Source organism: Ursus americanus, chromosome 8 (assembly GCF_024610735.1).
Source record: "Ursus americanus isolate L20-20 chromosome 8, mUrsAme1.1.p, whole genome shotgun sequence".
Classification (NCBI taxonomy): Eukaryota; Metazoa; Chordata; class Mammalia; order Carnivora; family Ursidae; genus Ursus; species Ursus americanus.
Window position 1 is genome coordinate 19204877 of NC_142134.1, and position 12884 is coordinate 19217760.

At 39.5% G+C, this 12884-nt stretch overlaps 1 protein-coding gene and 1 long non-coding RNA gene across 32 annotated transcripts in view; both read left to right on the forward strand.

Moving 5' to 3' along the window:
- LOC123787827 (uncharacterized) overlaps window positions 1–5782 on the forward strand; it is a 9233-nt gene extending 3451 nt beyond the window's left edge. For 3 of the 6 annotated variants that reach the window (XR_006778340.2, XR_015725423.1, XR_015725427.1), the window contains 3 exons: window positions 1497–1688; window positions 3144–3215; window positions 3858–5782. This is a non-coding gene — a long non-coding RNA (uncharacterized LOC123787827). Of the gene's footprint in view, window positions 1–1496; window positions 1693–3143; window positions 3216–3835 lie in introns of all 6 variants that reach the window. The other 3 variants (XR_015725426.1, XR_015725424.1, XR_015725425.1) reach the window with 3 other exon arrangements.
- A 2124-nt stretch (window positions 5783–7906) lies between these two features.
- SEC31A (SEC31 homolog A, COPII component) overlaps window positions 7907–12884 on the forward strand; it is a 73556-nt gene continuing 68578 nt past the window's right edge. For 22 of the 26 annotated variants that reach the window (XM_087864027.1, XM_087864032.1, XM_087864034.1 and 19 more), the window contains exon 1: window positions 7907–8046. The gene's annotated coding sequence lies outside the window, so the exon portion shown is untranslated. Of the gene's footprint in view, window positions 8047–8212; window positions 8378–12884 lie in introns of those variants that run through there. The other 4 variants (XM_087864028.1, XM_087864031.1, XM_087864029.1 and 1 more) reach the window with 4 other exon arrangements.

Consider the following 12884-nt stretch of genomic DNA (forward strand, 5'->3'; position numbering starts at 1 on the left):
GGTTAGAAATAGAGATTGTCCAAGTAAAGATTTATGAAGGCTTTCGTGAAATATAATTTCCTGTTATAGAATCTCATTAATTTGGCAGCTTGGGGGAAAAAATAGCAGCTAATGGTTATTGAACCATTACATGTCAGGCATTGTGCTAAGCATTTTTAACACACAGTTTTGTTTTTATAAACGCTATTTCTCACAACAACCATATGAAAGCAAATAGACTTTTTTTTCTTTTAATTGGAGAGAGAGAGCACGGGGGGGGGGGTGTCTTGCTGCTAGAGGATGCTGCTTGGGTGTAGAAAGAGAAGCTGAGCCCATCACCCTCCCCCGCCCGATGCTGCAGAGGGAGAAGCAGACTTCCTGCTGAGCAGGGAGCCCAGAGGTGGAGCTTGAGCCTGGGACCAAGATCGTGACCTGAGTTGGAGGCAAAGGCTTAATGAACTGAACCACCTAGGTACCTCGAAAGCAAGTAGACTTTTTGCTTTCTAGGACCGCTATCTTCCTTGTTGAACATCTACCCTTTTGTCAGATGCTTAGCTAGTTCTACTAGAACTCTTATTACCCTCATATATGAAAATGTATTTCTAGTAACTGGCATTCTTGCTGAATTTTTCATCCTTTCAGTTCAGAAAGCCCTGGGGTTTTGAAATTATTGGTGACCAACTATAAAAAACTGTTCTGAATCTGATCCTTTCCCCAAAATTTCAGATCTTTTCACTTAGTTCATAAGTTGTACATTTTACCTTTTTTTTTTTTTAAGATTGATTTATTTAGGGGCGCCTGGGTGGCTCAGTCAGTTAAGTGTCTGCCTTCAGCTCAGGTCATGATCCCAGGGTCCTGGGATTGAGCCCCACATCTGGCTCCCTGCTCAGTGGGAAGTCTGTTTCTCCCTCTCCCCTGCCCCTGCTCCTGTTCTCTCTCTCTCGCTCTCTCTCTCACTCTTCATGTGCGTGCTCTCTCTAATAAATATATAAAATCTTTTTAAAAATTTATTTATTGGGGCGCCTGGGTGGCACAGCGGTTGGGCGACTGCCTTCGGCTCAGGGCGTGATCCCAGCGTTGTGGGATCAAGCCCCACATCAGGCTCCTCCGCTGGGAGTCTGCTTCTTCCTCTCCCACTCCCCCTGCTTGTGTTCCTTCTCTTGCTGGCTGTCTCTATCCTGTCGAATGAATAAATAAAATCTTTAAAAAAAATAAATAAATAAAAATAAAAATTTATTTATTTATTTTCAGGAGAGAAAGCATGAGAGCAAGTGGCAGGGGGGCGGGTGGGGCAGAGGGAGAGGAAGAGCTGAGCTAGGAGCCAAATGCAGGGCTCTGTCCTAGGACCCCACGATCATGACCCAAGCCTAAATCAAGAGTTGGCTGCCCGACTGAGTCACTCAGGCACCCCTACTTTTTACTTTTTGAATATAGATTGTGGCCCTCCGTATTATTTATTGTTATGTAAAAATTACCCAAAACTTAGTAGTTTATAACAACAGATGTTTATCTTACAGTGCGAGGAGGGCGGAAGTGGAGAGACATCAGTTTTCCAGACTCTGATTTGGCAAGCCTCAGTTCCTTGATGGCTATTGGCTAAAGACTTCAGTTCTTCACCATGTGAACAAAGGCTGCCTGAGTATCCCCACAACATGACAGCTGGCTTCCACCAGAGGGAATGATCCAAGAGAGAAATGCCAAGACAACATGTAGGTGGGCACAAATAAGGGTCTGAATACCAAGGGTGGGGGATTGTTGGGGATCCTCTTGGAGGTAGACCACCATACTTGACTCTTTTTTCTTTAACTGCTTCAATTTATTGAATCAGGAGTTTGATATTTGACCCTCTGGTCAGATCATTAGAAGTATGAGAGTCTATGTATCCAAATAAGTGCTCTTTTCTAAGGTGCACAGTTTCTTGCCTGTGAATATATAAATTCCATAAGTGATGCTACACTCCTTTTGGAAATTTTCTAAGGAGTGTATAAGAAAGCTCATTTTATAGTTAGAATACTCTACCTTGATCATATATATTTTTCTTGGGCCCATTTCCCTTTTCCCAATTCTTCCTAGGTGGAGATGGTTAGAGAGGCTGAAGTAGACGTAGATATAAGTACCCCTGGTATTTTGCTTGGGGTGCAGACTGACTTGGAAAGGTTGAAATTTCTGTTTCCAGTTTTTCAAGGAATGTAGTCCAATTACTTAATGGCACTTACATAAATATTTGACATAGGATGGAATGAAGGTATAAATATGCAGCAGCTTTAAAGCAATTTGTCCTTTTCCTCAAAAGCTTTATCCAATATAGTAAGTATACTTTTTTTCTTTTTCTTTTTTTTTTTAAGTAGACTCCACACCCAGCGTAGAGCCCAACACAGGGCTTGAACTCATGACCCTGAGATCAAGACCTGAGCTGAGATCAAGAGTCAGAGGCACCCCATACTTTTCTTTCTGTTGCTCCCCTCCCCCCATGGTCTTCTGTCCCTCTTAATGAGCAAAATACAGACTTTGCCACGCAATCAGAATGCCCATAATTGGCAGAATTCTAATTAGTGCCCAAGATTTATAACCTTTTGAGCCTTCTCCCTTTATCACTGCTTAAAAGTTCTTCATTAGGAGTGACAACTCTCCGCCTTTTCCTTTAAAGCGTATGTGCTTCTGATGATTGCAAACCTTGTCAAATAACTAAAAGCATTATGTATAAAACAAGATATAACCAGTTTTGGAATGTATTTATATTAAGCTATGATTATCCTTTCCATGTCAAGCTTAATGTTGAGAATACGTTTCTAAGTTATCATGAGGTAATCTATGTAAAGTAGATAAATAATACAATTGAAATTATCTTTGGTATGAGGTTTTTTTCTAATCATAGTAAAATTGGAGGTCTTATCCTAGAATTAAAATTTATAGAAAGGTGCATTTATTACGTGTTCTTTAAAAAGGGCTAAACCATGAAAATCTTACGATTATGGTTTAAGTTGAAAATAGGAAAAAAAATATAAATGTCCAATGATTAAACTTTTTCCACTGCTGTTCACATCATGATTTGCTGTGATTAATGTATGTGGATGAGGACATAATGGAAAAAATCATAGAGGGAGAAAAAGTATAGATAAGATATAGTTTCTGTATGTTGTACTTATTAATATTTTCCCTTTTAGGAATGAAATTGAAGGGTGTTTTTCTGAACATCATTTTGTCAGATTTATCTGATAAAAAATGTGATGAACAAGGTAAGAGGTTTATTAATTTGTTAATTTTGATGAAAGAACAGAAAATCAGATTATCAGCAAACAATGGATATTTGAGTATAATATGGGTATCATACTCAAATTTTTTTTCCTTATTTCACCTTTGAAAGATAATACAATTTTCTAAATCAATAGATTTGATTCCGGATTGGCAATTGGGTGGCCAGGGTCAGGACTTTTAAGCTTGATGATCATCTTTTCTCAAAACTAATAATGTAATTCAACCCCTGAAATTCTTAGAGATCATATATTCCAGGGTTTAAATTTCTGAGCTTTTGGATGTTCTATAAATGACTCTTTGATATGCCAATGAATGACCATCTTCTAACTTAAGCTTTATTCAAGAATAGTAGATAGGTAGGTAGTCAAAAGCTGGAAATCTCAAATCTAATACCAGATTAATCTATCCGTGGGCATGTTGCCTGGGGGTGTTTCAAATGTTTCTCCTTTATATTTAAAGGAGAAAAATTTTTGCAAATACTTGCAAATCAAAGTTGATTTACATACATTTTCTATTTCATAAATTTCTACAAACATAAAAGTTGATATAAACTTTGGTTTGGTTTTTTTTGTTTGTTTTTGTTTTGTTTTGTTTTTTTAAGATTTTATTTATTTATTTGACAGAGACAGCCAGAGAGAGAGGGAACACAAGCAGGGGGAATGGGAGAGGAAGAAGCAGGCTCACAGCGGAGGCGCCTGATGTGGGGCTCGATCCCAGAACACCGGGATCACGCCCCGAGCCGAAGGTAGACGCTTAACAATGACTGCGCCACCCAGGCGCCCCGATATAAACTTTGTTTATATGCCCTAATGAAAAGATGTACAAAATAAGAACATTCAAAAATAAAACTAAAACATTAATGGGATGGATGCTACTGTTACAGGAGTAAGCAAGTGCTCGCTGGCTGGTATGGAATAAGTTGTAAACACATACAGTCTTGTGCCTTGTGATGATTGTAAAGTTTTACAGTCTGGACAACAGATTTGTCCAGAACTTTACTCTTTTGCAGACCTCAAGATTATTGAAATGAGGAGGGAGGGCCTAAATTCTCAAAAGGATGTCTTTGGACTGTCCGCAAATCCTAATATGAAGAATTTTGTATTACATTGTCTCCAAACATTTTTCCAGCTCCAATGAGTAATTCAGTCTGGAACTAACATCCCTTTGAGAAAACCTTCAGTTTTTATTTTGATCTGTGGTTATGTATGGCTAATAGTTAAATTGGGTTGAAAGTTGACTATTTTGTGAACTAATACAAGTTTTTCTTTTTAGATACAGGTAGTCCTTACTTTGCATCGTTCCAATATATGTGAAGATCAGTTTAGTTAAATAACATCGATTCCCCTACAACATGGTTGAAATTTCAGTTACCACGAGAGACCAAATTGTTGCATAAGCTTTGATGGTAGCTCTTTATTTCACAAATGATTATGCATATAAAAGATGGTCAGTAACCACTTATATCACTTCTTTCAAAAGTCTGTTGGTGATTGATCACTGAACATGTAGTTCACAGAGTAAAGCATGTAGTTGTGTTGCTTACTTGTTTCCAGTGATAACGCCTCCGACATTTTACAAAAATGGATCATCAAAAGAGGGAATTGGTCAACAGAGATGACAGGGCAGCAAAGAAACAAAAAGTGGTAACACTGGAAGTGAAATTGGACGTCATTAGAAGATTTGAAAGTGGTGACAGCATAGTGAAGACAAGATGAGACCTAGGCTGACATCAACCTGTAGTACGAACCATCTTTTAAAAGTTCAGTAAAACAAGAATTTTTAGGTAAAGTTACTTCATTTTTTTAGTTTAAATTGTGCTAGGAACAGAAAGCTGCGTATGGTTGAAATGGAGTGTTTACTTCTACTTTGGACTGAGGACTGTAATAAGAAACAAATCCCAATCAGTTTGGCTAGCATTAAGGCCAAAGGGTTGAGGCTAGTTGCTACAGTGAAGGAAAATGGTAACTACAAGGAGACTGAAAAAGAACATTTTACTGCTAATAAAGGTTGGTTTCATCGTTTCCAAAGTCTGTATGAATTCATTGATGTTCTGCTGTCTGGTGAAGCTGCAAGCTCAGATAAGGATGCTACTGTGAAATTCGCACCATTCCAAGAATCACAGGCAGTCCTTGCTTTGCAAAGTACAAGACTACTCTGTAAAAACTTCTTAGGATTTGGCTATAATGTAAATGGAGTTCTAGAAGATGCAGATGAGCGTGGGAATGTTGACACTGCTGCCATTCTAGATACTCATCCAGAACAATTTAGTGAAGGTGAACATAGTTATAAAGGAGGAAAAGCAGTTGTGTGTTGTAAAGGATGAATACGTTTCAGAAGAAGTGATGCAGGTGAAAAACCACGTTAAAGGAACTCTCAGATATTTCATGACATTGCGTAAAGAATAAAATTTTAGAAGCAGATCCAAACTCAGGAGTATGACAATTTGCCAAGGTGTAGAAAAGATGCCCCGTATTGTAAATTACGAGAAAGCAACCACTATTCAAACTACTCTTGAGACTTTCCTATAAATAAAATGCTGTAATTTTCAGTGTTTGTGTTTTATTTTTATTTTTTTAAAGATTTTATTTATTTATTTGACAGAGATAGAGACAGCCAGCAAGAGAGGGAACACAAGCAGGGGGAGTGGGAGAGGAAGAAGCAGGCTCATATTGGGGGAGCCTGATGTGGGGCTCGATCCCATAACGCCAGGATCACGCCCTGAGCCGAAGGCAGACTCTTAACCGCTGTGCCACCCAGGCGCCCCTCAGTGTTTGTGTTTTAAATATTTTTATATTTATAACCAACATCAAGAGAATTTATGATGTTTTGACAAATTTTAAGGTTACAGAACAAGATTGTTAATCTCAGATTAAAATTGCTTTGAGTTTCAGCTTGCATAGTCCATGTGAGAACTCCCTGCATTTAAAACAAGCTAAGAACTCTTTATATTTAACCAAATATAAATAGATTAGGTCTAGAAACAAATATACTTTACATTTATGATCACGTTATAATTTTTCATACTGCTTTTGTATGCTTCTATGTCAAGGCTTTTAAATAAATTTACAATACAGTATGTCTCATACTTTTTGAGTGTTAATCCATTTGTAGGTAAAATCCTTTCTAATAGAAAAGGGAGTAGCAAACTTTGCTTGTAAAGAGCCATACAATAAATACTTTAGGCTTTGCAGACTATGGTCTCTGTAGCAACTACTCAACTTTGCCCATGTAGCAGGAGAACCACCATTGACAATATGTTCCAGTCATGAGACTGACTTCATGAAATACCTTTTTTACCTCACAGCCGACAAAAGGGGGTGGGGAGCAGGGAGCTTTGTAGTTTGACTTACGCAATAGGAATATGTACATTAAATGATAACCAAAGAATAACCACTGCTTGAATCGAGTTTTGGTAAAGTTCAAATGAACCCTTTCTCCATACCAATGTACAATTCCAGGTAGCAGGGGTCTGGGGGTTGGGGTAGTAGGGAGTTCGGTGTTACCTGTTGACTAAAATGATGGGCCCACTTTTAATAAGCCCGATTGTTATTGGCGCTTCTAGGTAAACACAGCTGTAGGTAAAAATGGCTTTGTAGAACACTAGACATTAACTACTGAAACCTAAGTAATCCGTTTAGTCTATTTCTGTCCTAGGAAAATAAACTTGGCTTTTCAAATTAAAAGCGTGTTCAAAAGAGTGTAGTGGGGGTTCAAAAATCGTATCTCTAGTACTTAAAATTGAAGGTGCTTTAGAGAAGGCTTAAGACTGTTGACTGATCAATGTAATGGAAAGAGAACTCTAGTTAGGAGACCTGGGTTTGGTCCAGGTTCTGATCGTTTACTAAGTGCTTTTCCTCTGGTTTTACTTTGCTGCGAAACGACTCCTAAACTAAAAACGACATCCAGGCAATACACTAGATACCAGGGTCTGGTGGAGCTAGTAAAGTTCCAGTGGCTAAGGGCAAACTTAGTAGATCTCAAGTAGTACCATATGATGCTTACTGGACTACTTGACTCCACTATGCTGCTTTGGAATAACAAATATGTCCATAACAGACTTTATTTTGAAAAGCATTTTATTTATTCATTTAAGAGAGCACAGGCAGAGGGAGAAGCAGACTCCCAGCTGAGCTGAGAACCCAATGCCGGCTTGATCCCAGGGATCATGAGCTGAGGCCTTAACCCACAGAGCCACCCAGGCCTCCCCACAACAGACTCTGACCAGACCATTTGGTTTTAAAGAAGTTCTTAAAACGCAACACCCTAGATCCAACTATGCAATTTTAAAAACCCGTTCACAAATAAGTTACTCCAATTAGGGCCTTATAGCCCGATTTTCACATGATTTGTCCGGTGTTGGCAGTGTCGCCGGGGCTGCCCACGTCTCACAGGACTAACGCTACGTGGCGTTCCTGGGGACCTCGGCCGTTCTTCTAACAGAGCTACACCCAGCAGGACTTTTTTTTTCCGAGTACTCAGGTCATCGCGTCCTCGCCCCGCATGCCGCCCTTCAGAACGGGTCCCCAACCCCACAGGCGTGCGGGTCTCCGCCGGTCTCACCGTGGGCCCCACGCCGGGGACTCCGCCTGCCACAGCTCCCGGAAGTGCCGTGACGGGCAGCGCGCCGGAGTGGGCCGGGCGAGGCGTCGCTCCCGGAAGCATCGGCCAGCCGGCTGGGAGGGGCTGCGGCTGCCACGTTGGAGCGGAACGTGGAGGTGGCCCTGGAGCGGGAGGAGGGGCGGCGGCGAATGCTGGGAGAGTCCGACGGGCGTCGCGCTAACACAGGAACCGGTCGCTGAGGGTCCCCGCCAGGTGTGTCCGCCTCTTCCCCCTCTGTCTTCCTCGCCGGCCCTCGGGTCTTGAGGTAGAGCACAGGCGAAAGCTGGGACCGCGGCATCTGTCTCCGCTGGTTCGCGTCAGCCTGCGGCCCGGTCTGTGGTGGCGGCGCGCCCCTGCTCTTCCTTTCGGGCCCGTCGGGACAACGCCTGGCGTCACGGCTGCTTCGGGGATCGCGCAGATCCACATCCGCCAACGTCTCCACTGCCGAGCAGGAGCTCCCCTGAGGCTTGCGACTGGGTGTCGTGCCAGTGCCGGTAACTGGGGTCTGAGGTTAGAAGACCCTCACACCCTTGGGCACAAAGAGGTGCGGGCCCCAAGGGCGAGCAAAGGAAGCAAACCTCGGGATCACTTTGGTTGACTTTAGTTTGGTGATGATTTTTTGTTTGTATTTGAACCTTTGCCAGGTTTAAAGGTTCATAGGTTTTTAACTGAAGGCTAGTGTCATTGAACCGGGATTGGATTATTTCAACGCCAATCTCAGCCTATACCTTGAAAGAAATCTCATTAAGTGTTGTACGTTTTTGCTAATAAGTTATTCTAGTGAGAGATTAAATTACAGGGTACGTGTAAAACGAATCAAAATAGTACGTGGGCTTATGGGCATTATGAACTTTTCTGTGAGTGCAAGCGACTAATTTTATGTAGGTCTTTATGAAGTTGCAGTGATGGTCTGTGATAAATCCTTTCTCCAAAACTGTCTTTTCTAACTATAGAATACTGAAATTTGACTGTCTTTGTCACCGCTTGTAACTGTATTCAATCGATAATTAGAGCCTCGCTCTTCTATCCTACCGTCCTGTGTTTTCTGTACATACATGGGGTTGGCTAAAGTTTACTTACCGTTTTTTAGTGGTTCTTCTGTGCTCTTTGTTTCTTACTGTCTCTTGAACAGCTCTGGGAAAGGATAGTAGGCTCGAAGAACTTTTGGATAACTCAAGTCGTTTTTGTAGTTGTGAATTAATGTTACACACATCCAAAGTTATTTGGGAAATGTGAGATTGGAATGGATTTAGAATTATACTTCTTAATTTTATATAAGCAGCTTCTTTTTGAAACTAATAACTTTAGAACAAAAAGAAATTTGTAACTGTAAAGAGCAGTGATTCTTATGACTTTTTGGAATTCCACTCCCTTTTTAGGATCTGATGAAAGCATTGGGTCACCTTCCTAGAAAAATACACACACACATACACACACAGAATTTTCTATATAATTTCATGAGGTTTACAGATCCCAAGTTTAAAATTCTTGTCGGGTGATATTATTAAATTTTTACAGTGTTTTTAGAAATGTTGTCATTCTTAGATAGGTTAATTTCAGCTCAAAAAGTTTTATTAGATTCTAGATAAGTATGACAGCATTTAGTTCAATGCATAGTTAGTTCTTTGATTTGGTTTTGGTTGAATGAGATGAGCCTAGAACATTGATAACACTAAATAAATCCTGTAGAACAAATGTACCCATCCATAATAAGATATTTGCCCACACAAGATGGATTTTTACCAAACGCAGTGCCAGCTAGAGATTGTTTGAGAGTAAGAGTTTCCAATTCTATTAACTTCCACTTTTTACTTTCTGAGGTATGAGTCATCTCTATATGTAGCAGTGTAAGTTTGGTATTTTTTAGACGGTAGTACTGTTAGGTTTAAGTACTGCTTTACAGAATTACCAATTAGAAAATGAGCAGAAAGAAAAAAGCTTCCACTTAATTGCATGCATTTAACTACATGCATGTTGTGGGGAGAAACTTGGATGAAAAAATGAGTTCTGGTCTGGAACATAAATTTTCTTCAGTAGATGTATTCTTTTTTTTTAAAGATTTATTTATTAGAGAGCAAAAAAGAGAGGAAAGAGAGAGCAATGGGGGAGGGACAGAGAAAGCGGGAGAGAGAGAATCCCAAGCAGACTCCCCACTCAGCATGGAACCTTATGTGGGGCTCGATCTCAAGACATCAAGACCAGAGCCAAAACCAAGAGTCGGATGCTCAACCAACTGAGCCACCCACATACCCCTTCAGTAGATGTGTTCTTGAAGATTCATTGGGATAAACATTTTAGATTGTGGCTTTTGCAATAGCTGACATTTACAAGCATGTATTTACTATGTGCCAGGCACTGTTCTAAGCTCTCTGTGTAATGCTTCATTTGATTGTCACAACCCTTCTTTTCTTTTTTTTTTTAAGATTTAATTTATTTATTTGAGAAAGAGTGAGAGCTAGAGAGAGGGAGAGTGATAGAGCATGAGCACACACAGAGGGAGAGGGAGAAGTAGTGAGGAGGGAGCCTGACACGGGGCTTGATCCCAGGACCCTGGGATCATGACCTGAGCCCAAGGCAGACGCTCAACCGTGCGAGCCACTAAGGCGCCCCTCACAACAGCCCTTCTTATCCATATTTTTATTATACTTATTTTATCAAGTGGGTAGCCAAGACACACATAGGTAAAGTTACATGCCTTTTAGAGCATGTGAGAGCTAGGACAAGGTAGAGTTGGAATTTAAACTGAGGGTATGGCTCCAGACACCATATCCTAAATTGTTGTGCCATAGATATTTTCTTGTAGATGACATATGTGAACAAGCCATTGTCCCCACAATTTTCTTTTTGCATTGTCAGAATGATTTTATTCTGTGTAAAATAGTCTTGAATGAAATAAGTCTGCATAGTGTGAATTCAAATCACATGTGACATTGAAAAAAAATTACACAAAGCTTTTAAAGCATGTCTCACTTGGGAAGTACACATGGTTTAATCTAAGCATTCTTCAGATTTTCAAGAAAATTAGTTACAACTAAATGATCATTTCTAAGAGAAGGAAATACGCTGGCGGTATTTCCATGGTATTCTTAGTGTTTCGAGAATGATTGCAGCGGATGAGATTATAGTACTCTTTAATTAGATTCAGACCACAAAAGGTAGTTCTAGGCCATTGTTGTAGTGATTTTTTTTTTAAAAAAAACAGTTGGTATTAAAACCTTGTGTTCAGTACAAGTTAATAAGTGCAACTGCATCTAGTGGAACATTGCTAGGGACAAGAAATAGACTTTTATAAATGTTTTGAATTCCCACTTAACCCTTTTTATGTACTTGTGAATTTATCTCTTTCTCTTTCAGTAAATGTTACATATTAACTAAGTGTTCATGAATTAGGTAACCCTTGTTGTCCTTTGCTCTTAGATTACTGAGTTATGTTCACTTGGGTTTTTTAAATACATGTAGCTGTTTTGTTTTCACTTTTAGAAATTATTATTATTATTTTTTAAGATTGTATTTATTTGACAGAGAGCGAGAAGCGAGAGAGGGAACACAAGCAGGGGGAGTGGGAGAGGGAGAAGCAGGCTTCTCACTGAGCAGGGAACCTGATGCAGGGCTCAGTCCCAGAAAGCTGGGATCATGACCTGAGCGGAAGGCAGACGCTTAACGGCTGAGCCACCCAGGTGCCCCTAGAAATTATTCTAAAGCATCTTCTAAAACCTCTTTCCTCTAACGATATTTTCCCCTATTTTTTAAGTAAGAAAAGTTAAAGTTATTAAAGTTATTTTTTCCTTTAAACACTTAAGAATTTAAAAATTAAATGTTTTACCTAAAAGTAATCTTTCTAGCTTATCAGTCTTTTTGTATTTCCTTAAATATAAACATTCAAAATCAAACAAGCAAAACTTTTTATGTACCTCACCCAGTACTAAGCAATTTTGATTCCAAAAAGGGTAAAAGTTGTAATATTTGATTGAAAAAACACATTATTTGTCTAGTTAGTGAGACAAGATGACATATAAAATATTTGGTATAAAAGGCAATGGAAAAATATGTAGCAGTATGTACTAATAGAATGTTATAAAGTTTTGTTAAGATAGAATAAGACACTTTATTATAAAACGCTTGAAGTGGTACACTTAAGAGATTATTTAGATTATTGTCGATTGAATCATTAGGGTACTTTTCACGAAGGAGCTGGGACTTGAACTTACTATTAAAAACGATTGGCTGAGAGGAAGAGAGCATTTCATTTATAGAAAATAGGCCTCTTTTTCACTTAGAAAATTGAGATTTTTTCCCCCTTTTTTTTCAGAATAGTCTTCGGAAACTAGATATATAGTTTTCTTGATTAATCTCATGATTGTAATAATTTTAAAAAGTTAGCATATTAAAACCCATACTAACCTATGTGCTGGGACTGTGTTTGGCCCTATATAAACTACATTATCTCATTTAAATTTCACAACAACCATGAGGTCGTCACTCTTATCCTCTTTTTACAAATGGGGCTCAGGGAGGTTAAACAGTATGTTCAAGGTATCGTTAAGTAGCAGAGCCAATATTCAGATCGAGCACTGACTCCAGAGGCCCTACTGCTTTTAACCACACGATTCAGCCTCCTTAATCCACTTTTGCCTAACCTAGCACAGTTTCTAAAATACGTTTCTTCCTCTCTCTCTCTTTTTTTAAGATTTTATTTATTTATTAGAGAGAGAGAGCATGAGCAGAGAGGAGGGGCAGAGGGAGAGGGAGAAGCAGACTCCCTGTGGGCAAGACTCCATTCTGGGATCACGACTTGAGCCGAAGGCAGATGCTTAACCATCTGAACCACCCAGGCGCCCTCATTTCTTCTCTTAATGTCCTCATGCATCCTGGTTGCTTTGTCATTATTTCTTCTAAATGTTAGTATGTTTTCTATGATTAAAATTGAATACCTGAATTTGTTGGGGTAACAAGTAAGAGCTTGGACTCTGGAAGTAGACTTCTGAGTTCAAATCTTGGCTCTACCCTTTGCTAGCACTTACAAATTATTTAATCTTTCTGGGGCTTCATTT